At 41.3% G+C, this 13,452-nt stretch overlaps 1 protein-coding gene across 10 annotated transcripts in view; it reads right to left on the bottom strand.

Annotated features, from left to right (window-relative positions):
- ESRRG (estrogen related receptor gamma) overlaps nt 1-13,452 on the bottom strand; it is a 624,471-nt gene that overhangs the window by 390,898 nt on the left and 220,121 nt on the right. The window contains exon 1 of one of the 10 annotated variants that reach the window (XM_053208863.1): nt 9,569-9,593. The exons of the other annotated variants lie outside the window; for them this stretch is intronic. The gene's annotated coding sequence lies outside the window, so the exon portion shown is untranslated. Of the gene's footprint in view, nt 1-9,568; nt 9,594-13,452 lie in introns of those variants that run through there. 10 annotated transcript variants of the gene reach the window in all.

Below are 13,452 nucleotides of genomic sequence, written 5' to 3'. Positions count from 1 at the left end.
AGCTCTAGGGTTTATTAACTGTGCAATCACAATTTACTGAGGTCCTTTCATCAAATTAGCCCTGCAACAATGCAATTTTTCCCTTATTTTACTTCTATTTCAAGAAGGGCTTTCCACTATGGCTCTTATTAAGACAGACAGTCCCTCTTCTCTAATTTAGGTGTTTTTTTTCTCATGGCAACAATTCATTATTACAGCTGAAGATTTTTTTAACCCAATTCTGGGCTTCCCTTTCCTTATTTCCTATTTCCCACAACATCATAAAATGTGTGTTATCTCCAAATGGTAGTAGCCGCGGGCTCTTCAAAGGAATATACTCTGTTGATCTTTAGAAATAGAAATTTCAATCTAGGAATAATCCACTAAACTGCTTTGACTATTGATCTGTTTCTTTACTTTATCTCTTCATTTATTTCACACTTAGCTCCACAATAACAAGTTCCAATGAAATGACTACATTATTAAAGTCTTTTTTTTTTTTCTAATTGCCCCTTTCCTTTAGCATTCCCAGCAAGATACATTTACTGTATTTTACCTTTCTCCATTTTCCTTATGGGAAGATAGGACCCAAACGGACTCTCATCAATACCTATACAAAAACTTGCTTCTCCAGAAATATTCTTTACCTAGTTCCAAGCACCCAACTTAACTCTTGTGCCTCAAAGGGACAGCTGATATCCCAAACACCAAATGACTATGTGAATGGAAATCCGGAAATAGAGCCCTGAAGATCAATAGATGTGACTGACAAAGCATTTACATTCTCAGGGGTAGAGCTCACTGTGTTTCTAAGTGGATCAGAGATACGATCCCTGGCCACTGTGAATGGAAAGGAAACTGGATGCCATCAGAGGGAGATACAAGTACTAATGCAGTGAGGTAATGTGGCAAAGAATAGAAGAGTCAAGGAATGAAACGCTGCCCTTAGGAATCTTAAAATAAGCTCATACTTGCATCCCAATCTTCAGAAGAAAGAGAAAAGGCAAAGACAGAATTACAGAGTTTAAAACCCTGGGACTCGAGAGAGGTGAACTGTTACTTCCTCTGCTTATGAACTGAAGTTACACCCTGAGTAGTTATAGAGTTATCTCAGCATGTTTTCCTAGGAATATAATAAGTGAAAGATTGCTGACATCTTTCTACTTTGATGGGCGAGGGGGGTCAAAATGCTGACTCTCCACACTGAGAGATACCCAGCAGAGGTGGCCCTTGACACCTGCTCTGACTGGACATTTCCAAGAAGGTTGCTGAAGCACGAATTTCAAGCCAAAACGCCTGGGAAATGGTCAACGTAGAGGGTTTTGCACATGCTAGGCACACTGCAGCAGCCTTTTTTGGAGAGAGCAATTCAGCAGTCTGTCAATCAAAGGTCCTGAGACTGACAAATCACAGATACCCACTCTCTGACCTTGCTGGGCCACCAAGACAAGGAAGACAGAAAGTGGCTGACAGCAGAAATCCCTCCCCCCCCAATAAAAGAAAATGAAATAAAATTACTGCTAAATAAATGTCTTCACTCTGGCCTCCTTTCAAAGCCACTGTATGCCATTCTACGGTTTCACCTGAATTTCCAGAAGGCAAATGCTGGCTGCCATGAAAGAAAAAGGGCACTCTGGTGGCTTTCCTTTAGAAGCAAGCATTCATAGTTTTGTTTGGGGTTTGGGTTTGTTTTCCTAGAGTATTTCTCATTAGGCAGGACATCTCGTATATGCACTGGCTTTGCTTTCTTGGTAAATCAATTCTCAATAAATTGAGACTTCATTCTTAGGTGAATTTATGTCAGATTATTTAAATATAAGAGTTATTGCATATAGAAGTGGCAGAAAAAGATGGAAAGGTCTCTTCATTTACTTTGGGCTAGAGTTGAAAGTATTATATGGATCTAAATACGGAGATAACCCAGCACACAGACTGAACAAAATTAATTTTATGTTCACACTTGTGATAAAGTGAGTTTACTCCTTGAGGACTTGTTGATTGTGGTGGTGGGGGTGGGGGGGTGGGGGTGGTGTTTAAAGCTCATATCTTCTTTTCCTGTTGAGCTTTTATGGATTAATAAATTATTGAAATCCCACTATAAGCTATGAGTTGGGGGATGTGACAATGAATAAGATACAGTTCCAAGTTTATTCAGGAATTCACTGTCTAGAGGGGAAGTCTTAACATAATTGGACATTCAAGATGTAATGAATTATGTGCCCTTATCACTGCTCCTGCTGGGCTAGAAATAACAAAATCAGGGTTCCACAGTAAATATTTGCTAAGCAATTCCAATGCACAGAAGAGCGTACTCAGCCAAATACAGCCCTTTCTGCCCCCACTCTGAAAGGGTTCTTCATCGCCCAGTTGGACACATGGACGCATCAACCTGAGAAAGATGGCCTGTGATCCAAAAACCCAACCTACAGGAATCTCGCCTTGACCAAATAAACATGTACCAGATATGTAATGATGAGTAGACACATAAACACATATACACGCGCGGTGTGCATGTGTCCCTCCTACAACACTGCTTCTCTTCTATGTTTGTATTCCTAGTACGTGAAACAATCCATTTGCTTTCCATCTTCCAAACCTTAGAGTAATAACTTCTAGGAAAGAAGAAATAATAAAGAATGATTACACAATCTTATTTGGGCAAAAAGCTAACATATGGGTATCAAGGCCAAAAATATGGATTTCAAGATAAAACATATGGACGCCCATATGGAAAAAAAGGTTTCCTGGCCAGAAACTCTGCTGTTGCGTTTTTTATGCCTATATGTATGGTACAATTTTTCCCTTCTGCTGGATAATGCTGTCTGCTGACAGATTCTAATGTTATAAATTCACATACAAATTTCACAAGATGCTCTACTGTTACCATCTTTATTAGATTTTTTTTATTCCCTTAACCCTTTTCATCACTTAATGCCTCAACAAGTCATGGATTTTTAGTAAAACGGTGAGGCTTACTGCAATCAATCCTTGTTGAATCTCTCCGTGATGCCCGACTCATGAAACTTTTTTTTTTTTCAGAACCTCAGTAAGAAAATTATTTCCTCCGCACACACGTGTGCCTGAACACACCCACCCATGAGTGCACACACGTGCGCATATGTAATAGGTTGGATCACCTATGACACCGCCTGTCTTGAGTCGCTGCCCCGAGCTCAGCAACAGACACTTGCAGGTACCGATAAGTTTATATTCTACAGGGTCACATATCACGGAGATAGCAAAACGTGGGTCAATTAAGAGATAAATGCCCAAGAGAGTTTCCATTTCAGTCTCTTATGTTTTAGTCGTAGAGACCTTTTTCCTTTACGGGAGGGGGAGGGGAAGGAACAGAAGTATCAAAAGAAAATAAGACTTGTTGAGGAAATGTGCACTTAGTGCTGTGCCTACTTTTAAGTCAGTGGACTCTTTGTCAGCAAATATTTAACTGTGAAGTTATCATACCATTTACAAAAGAAAGCATTTCTGATGTACTTTTAGTGTGTCTCTTTTGGCACTTAGAGCATAAATTGACACTTTGGCCTTATAATACCATGGGAGCAAATAGCATATCAGGTGTGCCCACCAAGGAGGCCCTCCAACTGAAGATGTGTTTATTTTGCAGTTTCACAGGGGGAAGGGGCATACTTTCTGATTTTCAGCTCCTGGAGCTCTGGATTTCCAGTAGCAGCACTGTCTCCTATCCTGAAGGTTCCCTGTGGGGTGCATACATTACCTCCAACAGGGGAGAGAAGACTCGCTTCTATTTAACAGACATAATATTACAGGGAGCCTAGCTGGGGTATTAAAGACTATGAAGGACTATTTCAGTTCCTTCTATCCTCCATCAGGAAGCAAACAGTGGATATCGGCTTTACTGAGCCTCAGATTATACAAACCGAGTCTGGTGGTTTCTCTTTGCGCCAATTTATGCCAGTGGGATAAAAGGCAAAGAAAATAAGGAGGCACAAAATTCAGTGAAAGGACAAAGCGGTGGTAAGCTGATCTATAGCAACAAACGCAGCACCGTCCTCACATACTTTAACGGCGTTCAGCTATTACAGCAATTAGAGCCAGCACATCTGAATTATTAAATTGTCCTCTCTGCCACCCGCCCTGCTTGGGATCTCTAGAACCAGAATAAAAGCCAGCTCTTTGTGTTCTTAGTATAGGATGGCCAAGCTACCTTGTGTTAAGGTAATTTGCTTTTTTAAAAAGCCACAGTTATCAGTCGTTAACCATATTCTGTGTCTGCCTACGAGAATCAAGTCCAAATCCCTTAGCTGGGCATTTAAGACTGTTCACAACCTGGTCCCAAGCTACCCTTCCAGACTTACTTTCTATTCTTTCTTTTGACGTATTCCACACACAACACACGGTTCACTGTTTCTTGTAAAAGCAAACAGAGCTTTCAAGTTTTTGTTCATGCAGTTCTTCCTGCTTAGAACACTCTCTCCCATCAAGTCCCCTTCCTTCGACAGCACTTGTTGAGGAAACAATTTGCCAGGCAGTGCCACAGATGATGGAAATATGTTGGCAAACAAGCAGACATAGGTCCTGAATTCAGGAAGCTTACAATCTACCCTAAATCAAGCCAAGCTCTGAGGCTGAGCAATAACTCAGCAATGTTCCTGATGCTTCTTCAGCAAGTAGTCATTACCCACATTTTCTATCAGATCAGACTGAAATTCCATAGTGTCTAATATGCCAGGGCCTCATCAGGCACACAAGCATATGCACAAAGTTTAAAGATGTGAATGAAGTGAGCCTGAAGGATAGACCACGAAGGAATCATATTATTATCAAAGAAACAGTCAGCTCCTTCCTTCCTTCAGCTGACGGCATCGTCTGCCCTGAGCACAAGATCTGACAAACAGAAAGCCACCAATATGTCTTTATTTAATTGTAAATGTGAACAGGACATAGTCCCTTCCCTCCAGGAACTTAGAGATGATAAGACATAAGCAGTCAAGAAATACATATCAAAATGACCAATGGAAAACCAATAATGGCAATAACAGTGACTTGTGCTGTAAAGCGGAAAAAAAGTGAAAGCTGTTGTCTTCTGATCACTCCAAAAAGGCGGATTTGAAGGAAGCCTGCTTTGTGATTACTTAGGGAATACAATGCCTCAAACTGCAAAAATCAACACTAATTTGAAATTATTTTCTAAATGCAATGTAATGTTTGATTCAATTAAAATAGACGTGATGATTTGGAATGGAGTCAAAACAACAATTATTCAGTGATTCTGGAAAGGCTTTTCCAAAATGCATGTTGGCTTGAGTTTATGGAAATAGTGACCTCCTGACCTGGAACAGAAGCAAGTGATTTTCATTATGTTTATACTGTGGATTTTTCCCATCCCTAATCCTGGGTTGCCAAATTGCGTATTCTGCTTCGATCACAACCTATGTTCTGCTTGACTGTGGATCATCTTACAAATCGGTAACTGTGGGTCAGATCAGGAAACTATGCCCTGGCAGTGAATTTCATTTCACAGACCTAGGAACCCAAGAGCTCACTGTCTTGAAAACACAGATGCCTTTAAGCCAATGGTCAATTTCTCTTTTAAAGGTCTTTGGTCCTAACTCCTTTAGGCAGGTAATTTGTCCTGTAAATATTCTGCAAAAGCCTGAATCAACGAGACAAATGCAAAATGAACCATGCCAGCCAGTTCATATGGCAGCCTGAGTGAATCATGTATATTTACACAGCCCTTCAATCAAATGCTTGGGTAGAGTAGCTATGTTTATTTCTCTGGCTCGCATATAATCTCTTTATTAAGTCTGCTGTCTTTACAGAGAAACTAGAAGGCTATAACTTAAAGGCTATCGTCTTCTCCTAGCTTAAAATCTTATTTTTAGGAGGAAGAAAAGAGGGAGGTGGGGATTGGGAAGGAGGTGGGGGGGGAGGGCGGTGGGCAGTGGAGGAAGGAGAGAGCTGTTACTTGCCAAACCAGCACATGCTCACCAGAGAACACGGTCAAGTGGTCAGAAGCAGGGCTGATGTTAATTAGCAATGAAATGAGGAATGAACCAGCAGTAGCCCTGAGACTAATCAATGGAAAAATCACTCCAAGCAGCAGCTTAATGAAGTAGTATACAGCTGTTTATTTTTAGTCCATTTTATCCTCACCAAAAAAAAAAAAAAAATTCCTCCAGAAAAATAATAAAAAATACTTGACAAAGTAGATTTTTTTTCAAAGCCAGGGTACACTCTGATTTACATATTTATAGTCTAACTCCTTATACTTATTTCTTTCAATTAATAAATAGTAGGGGCACCTGGGTGGCTCAGTCGGTTAAGGGTCTGACTTTGTCTGGGGTCATGATCTCATGGTTCATGAATTCCAGCCCTGCATCAGGCTCCGTGCTGACAGAGTGGAGCCTGCTTGAGATTCTCTCTCTCTCCCTCTCTCCATCTCTCTGAAAATAAATAAACTTTAAAAAAAAACAATAAGTATTAGGTGGGTATAAACACCTACACCTATCAGAAATATGCCTTTTCTTTTCACCTTTACATAGGTGTTCATACTTGTTTTGATGTATAGAAGAACACCACTTTTCCCTGAGATGTGAAACTGCTCTAATTTTTTTGTAAGTGGACTACAAAAAGAGATGCTACAGACAGGAAATAAGAATCTTCTCTCATTTCTTTCAAATGTGAGGGAAATTAATTGGAAACTATTCTTGCAAACAAAAATTGTTCCTCACTTTTAAAAAGAATGACTGTCATCTATCTACGAGCAAGACCACGGAGCCTGTTAATTAAGACCTACTGATCTCTGGGGTGTTTTGATCGAAAGCATCTCATGACATATATGGGGATCCAAAGCTAGAGGGCCAATTAGGAAGGGGAAAAATCTTTGTCATTTTATCAAGATGTTGAGGAAACGTGGCAGTCAGTTTAAACAGACCAAGTCTCTCATTGAGAATTTCTTCCTCCACTCTAATTGGAAGATAAAAATTTCCTCTGAAGGATACAAATGTTCTTCTACCTTAGCAAGGTCCAAATAAGCCAAAGGAGCTTCTCCAATGAGAAAATCTTACTGACAACTCTGGAAACAAGCTTAGACTCAACTTTTCCTCCTAATGATGGAGAGGTTACTGTAAGTACTTCTAACTAGAGTCGGCCAGACTCGAGTTAAAATGTAAGTGGGCGGGATTAGTATAAGGAAAAAAGGAAACCCAAAAGGGCTCCCCTCTCATTGCCTCTTTCTTCCTCCCTCTTTCCTTCTTTCTATTTAAAAATGTGCTAAGCATCCCTCCACGACACAGAAAACTTAGTGTTTGCAAAGTGCATCCAAGCAAAACATCAGAACACAACAATAAGAAAACACAAATAGGCCTCCTCGCTTTCTCTCTAACTAGAGAGTCAAAATCCTTAGTGAAAGATGAAGCTTCTCCTTTGACTCATTCTTCCACCAGCTCCAAGTGCAAACACTGACTTTGTTTATCCTTCGTTGTCTCCAAGGGGTACGAGTATACAAATGATTTCTTTCTTACATCATGCCAAGACTATTGGACTCACACTCTCTTCCAAAGAAAGTCTATGCAAACCTTTACTCATACCTGAAAAAAAAAAATCAAGCTAAAATTTCAACAGATCAATGCTTAAGTTTGTTGCTACTAACGAGGAAGAAGGAAGAGTATCCGTTACTGAAGGCTCAGATGTGTCTCCTGGTACTTGGCCGGAGCACTGTCACTCAGGGCCACCAATTGTTGACGCATACTTTCCATACGATGAAGCATCTTGAGAAAACAACAACAACAAGCAACAACGAAAAAACAAACCCACTGCTAAGTGCAAACCTGGGAAACAGCAGCGCTCAGGTAATCCCCTTTATGGGTTGATTTGATAGCTCAAGGAAATGGAAACAAAGCACCAAGCACTAGAACACCAACAGCTGGTTGGGAAATTGCCGCAGATTGTTAGGGGAAGCCGCCAACTAAAGATAGGCAATGAAAAGGTTAGAAATGATAGTTTAAAAAAGACAAATTACTCCAAAGACCATATTCTTTAAATCGCTGAAGCAAAACATGTTTATTCGATTTGTTTGTATGCCTATTACAAAAATGCTACTTTGGGATTCTAGGAACCCAGTCTGTCAATTTTTCAGTTCCTGCACTTTCATGGTTGCTTAGAGCTGTTTAATGCAAATACACTTCCAATAAGAGATTTCATGCCCCTAAATTACACCCAGTTAAAAGCGAATGAAAATGTAAGGTAAATAACTATAATCAGCCATATTATCTTTCTCTTGGCACCTCTCACTTTACAGGCATATTTAAAGACATCTCTGGGGTCCTATCCTTTTTAACAAGCAGCAGCGTATTTCCTGGAATATTACTTAAGATGCTGTGCAGTGAACATTACACAGGTTAAAATGTTACCTAGAGACCTAGAAGGAACTGCATCTGTTGTAGAGCCGTCTTTTTTGCTACATTTTGGAATGTCTGAGAAGATGAAAAGGCATTTGCTGTGGAGGGGATGAAAAGAGATGAGAAGAGTTTAAGTTTGTCTTTCATGTGCAAGTTCATTGATCAGTCGTCGTGAAGAGCATGGAAGTTTGAAAAAGTCACTCTGGGAAGAAATGAATGGGGGCCAAAAGGAAATGTACAAAGGAGAAGGGCCTGCCAGATTGGATTTGCCGTACAAAGAAAAGTACTTAGGAGTAAAACCACTAAGTTACTCCTGGAGGAAAGCATCGAATGCCCTGAACACTTTTGTCACAGATCACCTTTTTTTTTTTTTCCTTGAGCCAAGGAAATTGTAAATTCTCAAAAATCAGTGTGCCTAGGGATCCCCTTGTGAGGTGTCTAAATGGCAGAGTTCTGGGCCACGCTGAGAAATCTGAATTAAATAGGTGGAAGGAGGAACACGGGAATCTGCATTTTTAATTAGCACGGACAGGGAGTCTGCATTCTACAATCTGAGAAAATGGTTTTATGAGATTAACAGCACACACATTTCAAAACTGACAGGGGCACCTGGGTGGCTCAGTTGGTTAAGCGTCCGACTTCAGCTGAGGTCATTATCTCCTGGTTCGTGAGTTTGAGCCCTGCATCGGGCTCTGTGCTGACAGCTCGGAGAAGGAAGCCTGCTTCAGATTCTGTCTCTGTCTCTCTGCTCCTCCCCCACTTGCACTCTGTCTCTCAAAAATAAACATTAAAAAAATTTTTTTAGGTGACAAATACCATTCTAAGAAGACTTAATCCATCCACATGGGCTTTCCCTGCAAAGAACACAATTATGACTTATAATCAAGCCTCCGGGAGTACCATTAGCAAGGGAGCAAAGGGGAAGAATCAATAAATGGTTCAAACATGTGAAATTACCTTGTTCACCCAAAATATAGGATGGTGTTGTTCGAACTGTAATCCCATGGTTCAACTGCCCCAGTTCAATTTTAGGAAAACTGGCAATCATTCCCTTTGGTGGGGGGTGCAATTTCTGAAGAACCCAGGCTTTTTAAAAGTGAGCTATCACCTCTCTATTTACAGAGCAGTCACTACCTTGGTATTGCTGTACCCACGTGGGCAGATGGGGACACAGGTGGGTCTAAATCCAGGCCCATCCTGTCACTTACCACCAGTGTGAGCTTGGGCAGGGTCTAGCTCCTTGCCTGGCACACAGTAGCCCTCCTTCATCTGCACAATGAATGTACATTTTAGTAAAAAACAGACATCTGCGCAATAAATAGAAAACCACCCCTTCACAAATCATAAGGGTGAAATAAGATAATGAAGCTGTACCCTTAGCATGGAGACTAGAACGTGAGAAGCATGGTGAAAAAAAAAAAAAGAGAGAGAGAAATCTGTTAGGACTTAAATTTCAGTGACTCAGTTTAGGGTATTCATTTTCTGACTCAATTTATGAGAATTATCACTCATTTTAAGTTACTTACAGAATTATTAACGATTTGGCAGTGGAAGGTGGGGTTTGTTTCATATACTCTTGCTAGGTAAGCTGAGGGTACTGTGGATTTAATAATTATTTACAATGATTTTTCCATAGAAACCAAGTCAAACATGAAGCTTAGGTACTAGGTTACTCCACCAAAGACAATTTAACTTGTAAGTAAAAAAACTGTTTGTTTTTTTTTAACGTTTATTTATTTTTGAGACAGAGACAGAGCATGAACGGGAGGAGGGTCAGAGAGAGAGACACACACACAGAATCTGAAACAGGCTCCAGGCTCTGAGCTGTTAGCACAGAGCCCGACGCGGGGCTCGAACTCACGGACCTTGAGATCATGACCTGAGCCAAAGTCAGAGGCTTAACCGACTGAGCCACCACATGCCCTTATAAACTATTGTTTTTATGGACAACAACAGGACACAACTCCTACTGCTATGCAAGGTGAAGAGGAAATCCTAGCTAGGGAAAGAGAAAGACACCCCCAGCCCTAGCTTCTTCAACTCAATCTACCCACCCCCCCCCACACATTAACTAAAGTGCCCCGGGAGTGGTAGAGCGTGTGCTTCTTCTGTCTGACAGGATCTTGGGTCACAGGCAGGGCTAGACAGGACTTCTAAGGTCTCAGAGGAAGTAGGTCATTTGGAATTTATTCTTGAATAAATATTCCCATTACTGTTAAATTTTATAGACAGTGTTCACAGACAGTATTGATGTTCTTCAATACTGTTGAGCAGTGATTTGAAAGGAATTAGTTCATGCTACTATTTCTACTCCTTCAGCCACAAATTTTATCCCTGGACACAAAGGCTTGGAGGCACAGCATGCTCAAAGGCACTGGGGTTGCCTGCTCAGGGCCACTGATGATGAGGGAAAGAGATGCTTAGTTTGCGCTTTGAAATTCTAGGAGGTCTAGGATATTATTTGGGGATTTCCATTGGAACAGGATGTCTTGTGACATTCCTCTCTGACTTCAGTGTGTGAACACCTGAAGAGAGTTACCAGCCATGAGGAAAGTTTTCGGGGCTTTGGAGAAAGGCTTTCTCGGTGTGCTTTGCTCCCCACCTACACCGACAGCAATGCAGTTGCAGATCTCTCACGGCATATACAGAAGCTGTCAGAGACGCTCAGACGATGCTAACATTCCTATGCTTATGGAAGAACACAGGGAAGGTCTGGCTGAAGCCCAAGCCGAAGGGGGTGGCAAAAGAAGCAGAAGCCCATCCAGAAGGCGGGTCTGGCAGGTGCTGGTAGCCATAGTGGCCCAGAAGGTAGCTGGATTTCCTGCCAAGTCTCTGAATGTAGAGCCATAACCCCCTGCTTCCCCAACTGAGTTATGTCTTATGCCTGAGGCTTATATATCACAATCACTCATTCCACAACACAGATGGGTGTTTTCCCTTCATCTCTTTGCTTACATAAATTCAACAATTTTGCCCTCTTCACATGAAGGTGCTTAAGAAATCCAAATTCGTTGTATCACCCTTCAGAATCAGGAGCTTTCATAACCTGTTTATAAAAGATTTAAATAATAAGGCATAGAATACCCCACAAACAAGCATTTGTTGCCCTTAATATAGAACTCAATGGCCAGGAGCTAGAGCAGAGAGTCAAAGAAGATACAGTAAGTTATCTCTAAAAACGTACCAATGCTTCTAGGCTGATAATTCACAGATCTGGAATTCTCAGAGCTCTGCCAAAGACAAACAAAACATTCTAACTGTTCAGGTTTAATACCACATGCTTACTGTTTCTCCAGAAGGGTGGGGAATATATATCACCCACTCAAGTTGGTGTTCAGACTGTGGACACTGGAAAGCTCCCAGAGTAAAGCAGTATGAGAACAACGCTTCCGGAAGCAGTTACAGAATTGAGCAAAATTATATCTAGGGCACAGATGCATGAGGTGCGGGGTGTGTATGTGTGTGTGCACGCTTGTGCGTGGTGTAGTGTAGGATCTGAAACAGTTCAGTCTGGTTTGAGGGGAAAGAATTTGAACCTAGTGTATAAATTTCATCCTAATATATGCACCATATTATCTCAAACCTTTATATGAAGAGCTAGCCTCATGTTTTATCTCTTGGTCCCAAATCATAAGGACCTTGACACTTTAAGGAGTGGACCAAGGGTAGATTATGTAATAAAATTTTAAACCACGGCAGCTTGATCCCCTTTAGTTACACTAAGGGCTCACAGGTAATCATAATACATTTACTATATCTGTATCTTTAAATTGCAAAGTGCACACTGGAGAGAACTCTAGGACATGTAACCATATCCAGTTCTCGTGAATCTCAGGTAATGACTATGAAGAGAAATAGCAGAAGTTAGAAGTGCACTAAGGGTGTCACATTGCCAAATGAAATAAGCTTCTCGAATATTCATGAGGGGAGCCCAAATTTCTCACTCACTTCCTCCTTGCTGTCATGCCAGAGGAAACTAAGGCTACACTAGGAAAAGCAACTCTAGATTCATCACTGCGGTGGCCTGCTTCTTAGTCCTGTGATTAAGTATCTGTGTTAAGAAAACATCAGTGGAACTGAAAGAGGACTAGGGGGTGGGCTCAAATAGACAAGAAGTACATCTACCTTGTGCAAAGGGTGAGGAGCAGAATCAACGTCAGAAACTAGAAAGGCCCTTGGGAATCTATGTGGTGCCCCAAGCAAAGCCACAGTCAGTTCATCTACAGAGAAGTATCAGTCCCCCTTTCTCCACATCCCAATAGACAGTATAGTATGATCTGGTCCCAAGGCGTTGTTCTCAGTATATAATTCAAGGGATCCTTCCTCTTCCTAAAACCTAAATGTATCTCTTCAGCTATGTAGCAGTATTCTCACAAACCAATCAGTGACAAGGTGTCTAGCAATGCCTTTTTCTATACCTGAACTCCATCAGCATGATCTTGACAAGGCTTATCTCCAACTGCTATTTCCCTGAACTTCTAATTTCTGAATCACCTCTTCATCTTCCGCATCAATCCTGTATTGTGGTCCACAGTGGTTCTGACGTTGAAAATAATGGTAATCAAGAGCACCTAGGTGGCTCAGTCAGTTGAATGTCCAACTCTTGATTTCAGCTCAGGTCATGATCTCAGGGGTCGTGGGATTAAGTCCCATATTGAGTTCTGCACCAAGTGTGGAGCCTGCTTAAGATTGTCTCTCTTCCTTTCCCTCTGCCCCTCCCCCAAGCTTGCTCTCCCAATCTGTCTCTCAAAAAAAAGAAAAGAAAAGAAAAGAAAAGGAAGGGAAGGGAAGGGAAGGGAAGGGAAGGGAAGGGAAGGGAAGAATGGTAATCATCTTGCCTCCATGAAAAAGAGGGGAGAAACTTGGGTCCTCTCTGCCCATGCTCCAGCATATCTATCTATGCCCACGCCAACACTGGACCTATTTCTAACACCTTCTAGAGCTTAGTAGTGAGATGAAGATTCCGTCCCTCCTGAGACGTCACCAACTAGGAAGCAGGAGAGCTTCTGAAAAGGTTTTGTGGCTCCTATTGAGAACAATACTAAAGGCCAAAATGATACTCAATACAGAGGGCACTCTACCTCGTGGAACA

This window comes from Acinonyx jubatus, chromosome E4 (assembly GCF_027475565.1).
Source record: "Acinonyx jubatus isolate Ajub_Pintada_27869175 chromosome E4, VMU_Ajub_asm_v1.0, whole genome shotgun sequence".
NCBI lineage: Eukaryota > Metazoa > Chordata > Mammalia > Carnivora > Felidae > Acinonyx > Acinonyx jubatus.
Note: the sequence above shows the minus strand (reverse complement) of the source record. Positions and strands in the feature narration are given on the sequence as shown.